This window comes from Siphateles boraxobius, unplaced genomic scaffold (genome assembly GCF_051911475.1).
Source record: "Siphateles boraxobius isolate OS27281-9 unplaced genomic scaffold, OSU_SipBor_1 53, whole genome shotgun sequence".
Lineage (NCBI taxonomy): Eukaryota > Metazoa > Chordata > Actinopteri > Cypriniformes > Leuciscidae > Siphateles > Siphateles boraxobius.
The window spans coordinates 13,493,713-13,507,201 of NW_027509175.1; the positions used below are offsets into that span (position 1 = coordinate 13,493,713).

Below are 13,489 nucleotides of genomic sequence, written 5' to 3' on the forward strand. Positions count from 1 at the left end.
ATTTAACATAAATAAATAAATAATTTGCCAGCCAGCTCAAGCATCTTTGATCATTTTCACAAAAATGTAATGGCCCCCAGAATATTTTATTGTATGAATATCTGAACATGCAATATATCGAAAGAAAGAAAAGAGCCTCTGCTTTTAAAAAAAACAACAAAAAAAGTTTTATTCTAGCGTCATGCATTTTTTTTATCAACACTTGAATGTTGGTACATTTAAAATAAAAAAGCAGCATTTTGAACAATAAGCTTAGAAAAAATGCATTTTTGTCAAAGACTAAAACGTGCATAAGCAATGCTTTTATCACTTGTTTCTGCTCATTTTTTGCATGTGTTTTGATCCGGAACTTCTCTGCTCTTTCAGAAAATGAGTAATAGCGCCCCCTAACATATAACATGGAAAACACGGAAAGCTGGGTAATTCCATCAATGGCAGGGAAAGAGTACAATATCCTATATTAATTAGACGAAACTGAAAATGAAATCCACCTATTAGTCTTTTCTACTTTTTTTGCAGTGAAATATGCAAAGTGAAAACTTTGCACAGATGATGTAAACTTGAGAACTATCGGAATGAAAAAGTATACATGTAAAACGAAAAGGAGCATCGAGAGTCTTGACAGAGCTGCATTCATCAGCTTTCAGAGATCACCCAAATATCTGCCACCTCTTCAAGTGTGTCCCTGTGGAGGAAGGACAAGCTGTCCCTCACTGAAGCCGTTTCTGCAGATCTGATCAGCAGGAACATACGGACCCGGCCCAGCTCGCAGAGACGACACAACAATGATCCATTCATCCGCCGCTGAAAGAGCTTTTCTCCTGCGGGGCTTTTTTATTTCACCATTCCTCACATCTAACGGGATGCACAAGATCTGACAACTGCTGCTGGCTCACAAGAAGAGAAAAACACTCAATCTTGTGATCGGTGATGCAAGAAATGAGGAAACTACTGAAAGTTTTGTGAAAAACAAGCCTGACATTGCAACAATGTCATAATGCATTAGAGAATACATATACAATAACTATATTTTCAGAAGAACTGGAAGTTTGGCCTTGATTTCCTATGATGTTCTGAGTGGTTGTTAGCCTCTTGCTACTTAGTTGCTAGGAGGCTCTGGACGGTTGCTAGACTGTCCAGAGCAGTTGTTAATCAGCTACGTGGTTTCTAGGATGTTGTTTGGATGCCGAGTGTCGCTATGCAGTTGATAAAGTGTTCTAGGGGGTTGCTAAGGTGTTGCTATGTGGTTGCTGAGGTGTTCTGAATAGTTGTTAGTCTGTTGCTATGTGGTTGCTAGGATGTTGTTTGGATGCCGAGTGTCGCTATGCAGTTGATAAAGTGTTCTAGGGGGTTGCTAAGGTGTTGCTATGTGGTTGCTGAGGATTTCTAAATGATTGTTAGTCTGTAGCTGTGTAGATCCTAGGATGTTTTTGGATGTCAGGTGTGGCTATGCAATCGATAAAGTGTTCTAGGGGGTTGCTATGGTGTTGCTATGAATGTTCCTGAGATGTTTAGAATGGTTGTTAGAGTGTTGTTTGGTTGCCAGGTGTTGCTATGCAGTTGATAAAGTGTTCTAGGGGGTTGGTAAGGTGGTCGGAATAGTTGTAACTAAATTGCAACAGACTGGCAACCATTTCAATTACTTCAGCAACAAGCATAGCAACAACTGGCAACTACTCATAACACTCAAGCAACTACATAGCAACAGACTAGCCAGGTGTTGCTATGCAGTTGCAAGGTGTACTGGGTGATTGCTAAGCTGATATGCAGCTGCTGAGGGTGGTGGTTGCAAGGATGTTAAAATGCAGCTGGCAAAGTGTTCTGAATGGTGGTAACCCATTCAGGTTGCTAAGATGTTCTGAGGGGTTGCTAAGGTGTTGCTATGTAGGTGCCGAGGTTTACGGAATGGTTGTTAGTCTGTTTTCTGAGTGATTGCTAGGGCATGTGGGTGGTTGCAAGAATGTTGAAATGCAGTTGACAAGGTGTTCTGAATGGTTGTTACCCAGTCAGGTTTCTAAGATATTATGTGTGGTTGCTAAGGGGTTGCTATGCAGCTGTTGAAGCGCTCGGAATGGTTGTTAGTCTGTTGCTATATTATTGCTAGGAAATGATGTAGTATATATTAGTCTGTGTGGAATCACCAAGAAAATGCACATGAAAATGATTATTGACACTACATTAATATTATTGTACATGACAAACACTATTACTGAAATCCAACATAAACATCTGAGCTTATTGTGGTAAATGAGGCAGAATAATGGAGCATGACAATTTCAAACTATAGGAGAGAAAATATAAATTACACAAAACACTTATGATAAAGCCAAATTCACAACTCACAGAAGGCCGAACATATCAAGATATATTTTCTCAGCTCTCGTCCAGCTCGAGCACAATTACTCTACTATTAATCCAACTGTGAAACACAGTTTTGGTTCCAGGATAACGAGGAATCCCCTAATACGATCTGACAAACCCGTCACAGTCTGTCACAGCGTGTATATGGATGAGCGGTGTTGGTGTATGATTCGATTTTAAGCCCAGCCGTTATTAAAAGCCACGGTCAGGTCATTTAAATGCAGCTCACGTCACCGAGTCTCTGAGGTTATGTTAATCATGTCGGGTACTAATGAAAACTAATGAAAAACACTGCAAGTCACGCTCTCAACTAAAGTGGAGAAGAGGAGATAGTGGATTAGACACGGAAAAGCTCCATGCGTAATACCACATTATGGTCTCAACATTATCAAATAAGAAAGGAGGAACCATCGAAGCAGCGAATCGAAGAGCAAAATATGTCTCTCAATGGCATTTTTAGTCTTGATTCAGTTAAACTGATAGTTGGAAGATTCTGTGATCGTTTACTCGCCCTCTCTATGAATTTAAGAAGATAAAAATATATTTTGCCTGTAAATGGGGTCCAAAAATGTTGATATCATCACTGCTTTTGAATGATTAAATATTACCGTTAATGTGGGTAAAAGCCAAAAAAAACGTATACTGAAAGAACAAATCATGTTTCTTTGCATTATTGTCCATTTATCGATTTATATCATTTTTGGGTTTGTTTGTTGTTTGTTAATAACGCAAGCATAGAGTGTATTACTTTTAGCCTTTCAGAAACTTTCTGGTTTTAGATACGGTCACATTGTTGTCAACTTTTTACATTAATTTACACCAAGACAGCAACAACACACGCGTTGTGTATATAATTGAATCTAGAAAGGAAGAATAAGGCCCAGTGTCATTATTGTCAACTAAAACTATAAAAAAAGCTGAATTTAAATATATAAATATAATATAATGTTATATTATATATATATATATATATATATATATATGATATTATATAAATATATAAAAAAAATAAATGGAAAACCTAAACTTAAAAATGTAAAATAGAAATTGTTTTCATCGCATTAATTGAAGTACTAAAATTATTCAAATTAAAATAAGTTAAGTTATTTTTATTATTAAAAAAAGCTGAATTAAATATATAAATATAATATTATATAGATATGATATTATATAAATATATTTTAAAAAAATGGAAAACCTAAACTTAAAAATGTAAAGTAGAAATTGTTTTCATGGCATTAATTGAAGTACTAAAATTATTCAAATTAAAATAAGTTAAGATATTTTTATTATTTAAAAAAGCTGACTTAAATATATAAATATAATATTATATAGATATGATATTATATAAATATATAAAAAAATTTATGGAAAACCTAAACTTAAAAAATGTAAAATAGAAATTGTTTTCATGGCATTAATTGAAGTACTAAAATTATTCAAATTAAAATAAGTTAAATGAATAGTATATATGCACACAATAAAATGACTCAAACTTAAACTAAATATATAAAGAAAACAACTGCACTGGAAATATCAGATCTTCCATTTGCAAAAATGTTCTACATTATTCTACATCATTCCACAGTAATAATGGTTGATATTTCCCGCAGCTGCAGGGACACATCTGTTCCCGTGGCCTGATCTTTGGGTGAGTTGCAGGTCATTCCTGACCATTTCAAGACAAGCATGACGGTTCAGTGAGAAGAAACCAATCAAAAGGTCAGTTTTGGTATGTTGATGATGTTTGAGAGTAAATCAGGCTTCTGGTCCAGCACATTCCCTTCAGAGAAATGTGACCTCTCTGCTAACAGCAAAGGCCGACGGGGATTAGGATAAACTTCTTAACCTACAGCTCCACAAATCCAGTTACTATCCCATCCATTTCTGATGGGAAAACTCCAAGGAACTTGGGCTCATTATACAATATCCACCGCACATGAGACAATAAGTTGGGTGTAAAATTGGACTGACCGCCTCCAAAACCATGTTAGTGCATCTGTGTGGAGCTGGGAAAGAGGAAAGAGGAATTCAACTGCAGATTCCAAGAGTAATTGGATATTGAACCGCAGAAGGCATCTGAGGAATAGGAAATTAAAGCTCATTTTATGGTCATATATCTCACTAACTGATCTTCAATAAATTAAGAGGCTGTATTCAAATCAGGAGATATTAAAATCATATTTCAACCCCTAGTCACTGGTCAAATATGCACCATGATGCTTTTTTTTTTTTTGCATTATTTAATTTTCCCCTCAAATTTTCTTTGCTATAATCTCACATAAACACCTGCACACTTTCGTTTCCTGAAAATCGTATTATTTATTTTTTTGGGTGGCTAAAAAAACTGTCTATCTAATAAGGGTTTGCAAGCTGTTCTCCAGCTGCAATGTCCCCATAATCTACAATAATTACTATCAATAAAATATTAAATATAGGCTTAATTTTCTTTAAGCAAAATGTTTTCTTTTCTATTTTTCTAACTAGTGATATGTACTCTCACTACTATATTTACAGATGTATTTAACTTTTATTAAAGAAGCCTCTCTGTATAGGATTAACACTACACAATGCAGAAAACAAAGATTTGTAATGAAATAAATTCTTAAAAGAGTGATTTTACATGCACACCAACATGGTGAAAGCTAAAAATAGCTCATTATAAAAACCTGACATGAGCTTTAAATGATTTAGTTTCACCAGCTCTTGACATAAAAATATAAACAGACATGCACATTGAAAAAACATGTTCAAATGCAATGCATTTAAATAACATTACATGTTGAAGGCTTACATAATATAATTGCCATATGATGCATGTAAACATACTCAATAGTTTGTTTTTAGATTTGATCAGATATTTCGAGGAAGTGTTTAATCTGTGGTGACATGCCATGATCTCGTGTCACCTGTCGTAGTCCAGGTCACTACACCGCTAAACACAGCAGATTAAGGCTAACCACAACGGGTCCTTCTAGTTCCTCAATCCCTGTTCATAAATCAAACAGAGGCGGTAACACACGCTTGTGTTCGACCCACAGCTTAATCTGCTTAGCCGAGGGCGTATGTCACTGGAGTCTCACACGACGACACATCTCTGCTAGCGGCGCTTCCTTCAACCTAATACAGTTCCTTTCAATTCAGGAATATAAAACATGACTGGAGTAATCTGCTATGGTTTACTCTAGTAATATGGTATAATCTCTAGTAAGTATGGTAAACACATGGCATGGTGCTGAATAATTGCCATATTCAATGATATTTATAAGGTACCATGTCCAAAACAGTAGCCTATATATATATATACACATTTTATTTTTATGTATTAAAAACAAAGAATATACTATTATATACACAAAATGTGTGTGTGTGTGTGTGTGTGTGTGTGTGTGTGTGTGTGTGTGTGTGTGTGTGTGTGTGTGTGTGTGTGTGTGCGTGTGCGTGTGCGTGTGCGTGTGTGTGTGTGTGTGTATATTTACTTACCTATTTTTATGCCCAAAAAACAATATTTATTTAAAATAATATTTAAATAAATATTTTTAACAAAAAGTTTACGTTTCTAATTACATATTATATTACATTTTAATATATACAATTAAAATAAAATTACATATTGATTATATAATTTATAAATTATAGAATATAAAATGTATGTATTTATAGAATATATTTATTTATACAATTATTTTTTGCACACACAATAAATCTATATTTTTTTTAGCATTTCTAATTAATATTTTATTAATATTTATTACATTTTTAATATATACAATTAAAATAATAATTATTATTATACCATTTATGAATTACACAACATAACACGTAATATTACATTTGGTTAATTTACATTAAATACATTTTTATGTCTATGTTTCTATATCTGCTAATATTTCTTTAAAGTGTAACTTTGTCGATTTTCAACCTGATTTGTATTGTTACAATGTTGGTAGTAAATATAAATAAACAATGTTTACTCATTCTCAATGTCACCTGGACAGAAATTCAAATCTATGAAGTATTTCCTAAAGCAAGGCTTTATCTTTATCCACAGCAGACTGGTGGGAGTGGCCTTGGACGGCAACATGCCCAGTGCATTATGGGTGTTGAAGTTTTCATATCTATTCGGCAAAAGGGAAGAAAACAGACTTTTTGTTTTCTCTTGTCAGTTACCACCAATTTCAATTTCTTTCCGCCTATCTACTGTATAGGAGCCATGTTTTATTGAAAGTATCCCTTTAACTTCATTTACTGACCCATACGCACAATGAATCTAATACTTTTGCAAACGAAGTCAATAAAACAGTGTTTACAGAATAAAAGCACGATAAACAGAGCAGAACAGTGATCCTTTAATCAGCGTGGATGACTCTGAAAAACTGGAAGAAACTCTGAAGACTACATGGAAGAAACATGACTCATATCTGGCCTTGATATTCATGTATATTACAGTGAATCTGAATTGAAATACTAAGTCCAGAAAACTCGATTTAGGAACAATAACTGAGGATCAAACAGAAAAGGGATCTTTAAGCCGGTGTTGAATGTGACAGAAACAGAAGCTTGTCAGATTCATGAGAAACCCCAGCTACTGTAGGCCAGATATGATATCAGCAGCGTCCTACTCAAACAACAGCAGGAAACACACTTTACACACAGACGAGCAGATCAGAGCCAAACGCCAGCATTATTTATATATATATATATAAAAGACTTGTGGATCAAATCCACCAACTCTGAAATTAATCACAATATATAAACTATACAAAACTATACAAACTCATCCCACAATGCATTACAAATGTCTGTATTAAACAGAAGCGAATGGACTCTAATCAGAAACGATGATAGTACTGATAATAAAAACCTGCAAAATATTATATATTACTATTTACATACTATTATAGGTTTATTTATATAGCTTATATTTATAGCTTTTATATTTTTAGTAGTTTTCATTTTAACTGTGGTTTATAATTATTTGTATTTTGGCATGTGCTTTTGTCATTTTTACACAGGTCTCTCTCTCTCTCTCTCTCTCTCTCTCTCTATATATATATATATATATATATATATATATATATATATATATATATTTTTTTTTTTTTTTTTTATCCAAATAATTTAAATTATATTATTATATTATAGTAGTACTTCAACTTCAACGTTTTATCTAATATTTATATTTAATTTAAGCTTATTTAAGCTTCAGCCATTTCATATTAATTAACTAAATGTTTTTAATTCTTTGTTTTAACTTTTAGTTGATGAAATCCAAATTAGAAATGAATGGGAATAAAACTTCCAGAAGCAATGCCGCTGAAAAAAAAAAAAAAGTTGCACTCTATCAAGTGTTATAGAAACACAAACACACACAGTCCCACACTGACAGCTTCTGATAAAGGCCAGCTTTCACTCAGACTCAGAGTGAGTTTCTGCCGTGTTGAAACAGAGCTCAGGGGAGTCTCTAGCATCGGGACTCAGGAGTGAAGCGGGGTTCACATGCCAGCCGAGCCGAGCGCAGAGATCTGTTCAGTGTCCGTGTGAAGGGTCTGTTGTCCTTTACCAGCACAAGCACTTCCCAAGCTAAACATGCGAGCGTGAAAGCCGAGCTGAGAGCTGCACAAACGCTCCATTCACAAACAAGAGGATCCGGTGGCCAAACGTCTCACATACCTCAGTGTGAACTCGCACGGGACGCAGAGCGCTTCTATTGTTGTTATTCTAGACCATCCATGAATTATTAAAGCTAAATATTGAAAGAATTGAAGAAAAACATAAAACATTCATGTGGATATGCCTAAGCTAGTTAATACAAAGGCGAATTAATTGCATACTACTCTTCTTATTTTTGCAGTATGCATGTATTGATGCATAGTATGAAAACAGAATAATGTGTGCCATATGCACATTTCTGTATGCATGAAATATCCAGATGGAAAACTGTGTCCCATAATGCAAAACTGTGTCCCATAATGCAATGCACTCAGCTTGATCTTCCATTTCCTGTGAGACAAATGAAGCAGAAGTGATAATTGCACATTTTAGCATCTCATACTAATTAACATAAAATAGTAGTCAGAAAGCGAATACATTTTCAAAAATTGATAAATGCACAGTTACTTGAAATTCTGAGATATTGTATATTTTTAAATTGACATTTTATTTGATTTTGACTGATTTCCCTCATTACCGCAACACAATTTGCAACCTAAAATTTTTTTTACTAAAAATGATTATGTACATGTATTGTGCATAGTATGGACATTTTCAGTATGCATCAGCCAATCAGAATGGACGACTGCTGTAATGCTTAATGCACACTGCATACTGACTACTATTGTATGTTAATTAGTAGACATTGTGCAATGATGAACAGTCAATCTGTATACTATACTGTTGTAAATGACCTCAGTTATCTGATGAAATGTAGAGTACAAATGTCTTGGATTTTATAATGAGATGCTAAAATGTGCAATTATCACTTCTGCTTCATTAGTCACACAGGAAATGGAAGGTCAAGCTGAGTGCATTGCATTATGGGACACAGTTTTCCATCTGGATATTTCATGCATACAGAAATGTGCATATGGCACACATTATTCTGAGCATATGCAACCAAAAGAATGAAATGCACTCAACTAGAACTCAATCTATTATGATGAATGAATTGGAATTTTTTATATGAATATCTAAATTACAGGAAAATGGATAGCACTTGCTGCATGAATACAAAATGCACATATTTTATTTTTACATATACTAAATATGGTTTAAAATTATATTCTTTATAAAATAGTACAGTGCTGCATACTGTATATGCTGAGCAATATGCAATATAACAACTATATGTCTTTACAGTATATAAGTGATTCTGGCTAAATCAGAAATCATTTTTGGTTTCAAAAATTTCAAACATAAATTTTTTTAAGAGGTTTGCATCAACAAACCTTATTTTTTAGGCATTAAGAGTGAAAAGTCTTACTGACAATGTGACACCTTTTTTAACATTTTCCAAAACAAGGCCTTAAAAATCATTACCGCAACAGTCTGAAAAAGTCAATTCCAGAAAGCTAATACGTTTTCAAAAATTGATAAATGCACGGTTACTTGAAATTCTGAGATATTGTATATTTTTAAATTGACATTTTATTTGATTTTTAATGATTTCCCTCATTACCGCAACACAATTTGCAACCTAATATTTTTTATTAAAAAAATGATGTGGCAAACCTGAAAGAGCATAATTTATAGATTCTGCTCATGCAATTAAAAGCAAACTACTTTTTTTTAATTTATTAAATAAACATTAAATAAACACAAGCTGCAGTAATGATACATATATACATATACATTTCGGTAATGATAATAAGTATACCAATAATGAGGTATAGTTAAAAAAAAGAATATAAAATTGAATGTTGAAAATAAATCTGTCTGACCCAGTCTGACCCATTTTGAAGCAGACAGGAAGTATTACATAAGATAAATGACTGATTGTATAAAGCCAGTGAAGAATTCACTCATTTGGCGTCTCGCTCCAGAAGTCCTGCCAAATCTTTTGCATTTTTCTGAATGAATGTCCCGTTGATGGAGCTTGTGTTCGGGTGAAGGGAACATCCGCTCCTCTACATGGACACACATCAGGCCTGCAGCGAGAACTGAGAGATGCTTTTTTTTAATAGATGCAAATGTAAACAAGTTAAACTAATAATCCTACTGAGCTAGAAGGTCGGTATAGCATGACAGAGATGGGACTGGCAGGAATGTCCTCTATTCCAGATTCATCATTGACCTCAGATGGATATTCATAATTCATGAAGGTTCATGGATCTGGAGGAGGTTAATATAGTGACTGTCCAAGCAAACTGTACCACACTATTTGTTTCCATTCCAAAGTTTTCCCGCCATCATAAATGAGTGCGTCTCAGAGCGTCAGACGAAACACAATAACAGGGTGTCTTTTTGAAACATTTTTAAATGCCACTTTGAATGAAATTTAAGACCAAACCTGTGATGGAAATACACATTATATTACATACGTATATGTAATATTTAATGTTTAACCTAAATAATTGAAGTAATTTAATATTAAGTACTTGTTTATTGCACTAAAATCAATCTAACATTTGCAATCGTGAAAATATTCAGCAAAATAGCTATGTTACTTAACTATATCATATGTTATAAATAAAAAACTCAACATTTTGAATTTTTACCTCAGTATGTTTCTTCTGTGGGTTTTTTTTGTGTGTGCTGTTATGCTCATTTGTTTTGATTTCTCACTATGAAATCTCTCACAGAGACAGAGAGCGCGAGTCTCAACAGCGCTACCAGAAATACATTATCAAAATCAATCACGGTTTATGAAATAAAATCAGAATCATTCTCGCGATTCGATGCTTCACTGTTTATTTGACGGACACTGGGTCCATCAGACTAGAGAAATCTTAGCGGTAATTTGACCAGAAATATTTAAGACCCATCAAATCTGAATTTAAGACATTTTAATACTTTTTAAGGCCTTTTATTAGGAAAACTTTATTTAAGACATTTTAAGACTTTTTAAGGACCCGCGGCCACCCTGAATAAACACTGCCATGTTCTCTTGCGCTGAGATGCTGGTGTTTGGGAACGCAAACGTGAGACGCTTCTGGAGGGAATTAAACCAAATCATTTTGATGACAGACTTTGACCACCAAACCAGATCCTGTGATGCGATTGGTCCGCTGGTTAGTCCAATTATCCAATCACAGCCTCTGATGAGGTAAAGTCACGTGAGTTTTTGAGGGATTTATTTAGTAAATGTGTTTCCATCATAGATTATGCTCATGTCTTATTAATGGATAAAAAAATTGTATTCGCCTTAAAAGTTTTTTATGGACATTTTTTATTTATTTATGTGCATTCATCCAGTGTTTTTTTTCCATGCAATATCCCAAAATGTGCATAAAAATAGGTTGATGCCACAAGCTATTTTTTATAGATTTAACTCTCAGAAATAACGTCTTTAATAACTTAAAGTTTTTCATTGAATACTAAACCGAGTTAAATTGAATAATATACATGTATATGTACACAATATACATAAATAATACAAAAAATAAACGGAAGATAAATGAATAAAAATACATATTTATTCATATTATGATAATTATAAACATATAATAAATATTACAAAATAAAATAAAACTAGATAAAAAAACTAAATAATATTAAGAAATATATAGAATTTTTTTTTTTTTATAATTAGTAAGAGAAAAGAGTGGCTGTTTTATTACAGGTAGCAAAGATTGATTTGTTATACGTCAGTATATGTGGTGAAGAGTGCGGTACACCAGAACACCGCTGAACACCAGCTTTACGGTATCTCTCGCCGTCTGACATATGGCCATGGTGTTTATGGCTCATTAGCGTACCTGATTTCAAAGCCAGGAACAGCTCCACCTGAGAGAACGAGAGCCCTTCGGGAACAACGCTCACTTAAACAGCCCAGACATGTGCCCTACACGTGAATATTAATAACCCTCCCTGCTGGCCCATACGCACAGGTAGTCGAGCACACCGCATAAATCTGAGCTTCCTCCAATAACAACTCGCTCAGACGACAGGAAAAATCTCTTCAGTTTCCATAGGAACAGTGTGTGCAGAGCTGAACACTGCGCTGATACAGTGAGGCTGGAAAATGCAAAATGCTTTAATCAGATTAAACTAATATGCAACATCTTTTTGTTAGTTCATTCATGAAAACCTTTACTTTCTCAATGCATGTTTCTGTCCAAAAAAAAAAGGTTTGTGTGATATTCCATCATAATAGAGAAGCATTATGAGTTGCAATTGTCATTTCATGTTGATTGGGGTTTAGCTATTTAGTTTAATAACTATATTATATGATGCTATATATATATATATATATATATATATATATATATATATAATATATATATATATATATATATATATATATATATATATAATATTTAGAATATATTGTATAAGTATATTATTTTAAAAAATGTTTTTACACAAATAAATGATATGTACTGTATATAATATCATATTATTATTATTTTTATTATATTATTTTTTATAATTATTTATAATATAGCATATTAATAAATAATTTAAAAATGTATTAAAATAAATTATAATAAATTATTTTAATAAAAACTATTATATTACAATTAATTATATTAATATATATAATATCATATTAATATTATTATATTATTTTTAATAATTATTATAATGTATTATATTAATAACTAATTAAAACATATATATATATATATATATATATATATATATATTCAAATAAATTATTTTAATATAAACTATTATATCACAATTAATTAATTATATTCATACATACATACATACATACATACATACACATATATATATATATATATATATAAACATCATATTAATAAATTGCTTTTAATATATTTATTTTAATTATTTACAACTGATTAAAATTGTATTATATTAAAATAAATTATATTCATACATAATAATACTATGAGATATAATAGCTAAACATGAAAATGTAAAAATAAAATAAAAATAAAAATCCATTTTGCACAAGATTGGATTGTGAGCTCTTAGGTATTTTCACTGAAGGCCTCTGTGTGATTATGGATGTTTATGTGTCTCTGGTGACTCCTCATAACACACTCATAACACACTGCCGGTGGAGTTTACAGTCACTCTGTGTCCGTACACCATCTTTACAGACTCACAGGAATGATGAGCTGCAATTAATCTACTCCTGCACGTACAACACACAATCTCGACATAAACATTTGAACTCAATGAACGGCCAAAAAAAAAGAAAAAAAGAAAAGAAAAGGGGAGCATTTGGTTCACTTCAGGAACACAGTGCCAAAAGCCTGATATAGAAACATATCACCTATTAAAGAGAACTGCTTTGGAAGAAGCATATGCCAAAAATGAATCCAGGAAAATTGATATTCAGTTTGAAAATGAGGCATTTCAAAGTTCATTAATGTACAATCCTTTGGGAAAACAGAACTTTTGTGTTATTTTGAGCTATTCAAAAAGCTACTTTACTACTAAAAGATGCAGATATACACAAACACAAACATTTAAAATAATGTGCACTTATGAA

The 13,489-nt window shown here is 32.6% G+C and overlaps 1 protein-coding gene across 8 annotated transcripts in view; it reads right to left on the minus strand.

Moving 5' to 3' along the window:
- Nucleotides 1-13,489, minus strand: part of farp1 (FERM, RhoGEF (ARHGEF) and pleckstrin domain protein 1 (chondrocyte-derived)) — an 88,616-nt gene that overhangs the window by 47,370 nt on the left and 27,757 nt on the right. The gene's annotated exons all lie outside the window — the stretch shown is intronic.